The following is a 1,027-nucleotide window of genomic DNA, read 5'->3' as shown; positions in this document are numbered from 1 at the left end:
AAACAGTAACTGTAAGTTTTGTATGGTGTTTGAACGATCTCTTTAGTGGAAAAACTCTTATTTAGAAATTTTATCACTTTTGTTATCACTTTTTGTTATTTATTTATATATTATTTCTGGTAGCCTGACTAAGGTTGTCAGTATTGAATTTGTTTATTCATTTGTACAAATTCAGTAATATAAGAAGAGTCGTATTAAAAGGATTTTAAACTGACAGCAGAAAATGATAAGCCAAATTACAAAATTTATTCAAACATACATATGCATAACAGCTGGAACAGAATCTAAGTACAGGTGTTCCTTTTATATATATTTGATATATATTTTTGAAAATAATCTCTTGGAAATCAAATGCTTCATGTAAAACTGGATAATTTTTTCTTAATTATACTGTAGAGAAAGTTTTCTAGTTTGAATGTTATTCTGTGATTTGAAATGAGTTGTATAAAGCAATGTACTTACTGAAATGTATTGTTATATTTTTATACTAATTTTCTTAGGAATTAACTTTTTTGTTTTTTGTTTTATTACTTTTTCTGGCACAATTTCATGTCATTCTAAGAACTTCTTTTTATGTATATAAACATAACAATCATATGTAATATGTGTTGTGTTATTTAATTTTGAGCATCATGTATGACTGGTAGATATTAATATTGTACAGAAATGAAAGTCAAAGAGGGTTTTGCCTTCCCATACAAACAAACAATAGTGTCAGACAACAGACTGATCAGCTGTGAATGATGGGATAAATATTTCTAGTTAGTATGTGTGGGATGTAGTCAGAGCATGTGCCAAGTCTGGAAAGGGGGGGGGGGGTGAGATACAAAAACTTCTCTACCACAACCCCAGTAGCTCATTTGGTCTGATGAGAATGTGAGAGTGCTGTGTCTTGGTAAGGAGTCACACTGTACCAAGATGATTGGATGAGCATTCCTGTGCTTCTGAGGGTAAAATATGCAATCCTTTTATGTGTGACCTTTTAGCACATAGGTTTTTCACCTGAGTTTTTGGATTTGAAGTTCAA

This window comes from Penaeus monodon, chromosome 33 (assembly GCF_015228065.2).
Source record: "Penaeus monodon isolate SGIC_2016 chromosome 33, NSTDA_Pmon_1, whole genome shotgun sequence".
Lineage (NCBI taxonomy): Eukaryota > Metazoa > Arthropoda > Malacostraca > Decapoda > Penaeidae > Penaeus > Penaeus monodon.
The sequence above is the reverse complement of the archived record's forward strand: the minus strand, read 5'-3'. Positions refer to the sequence as shown.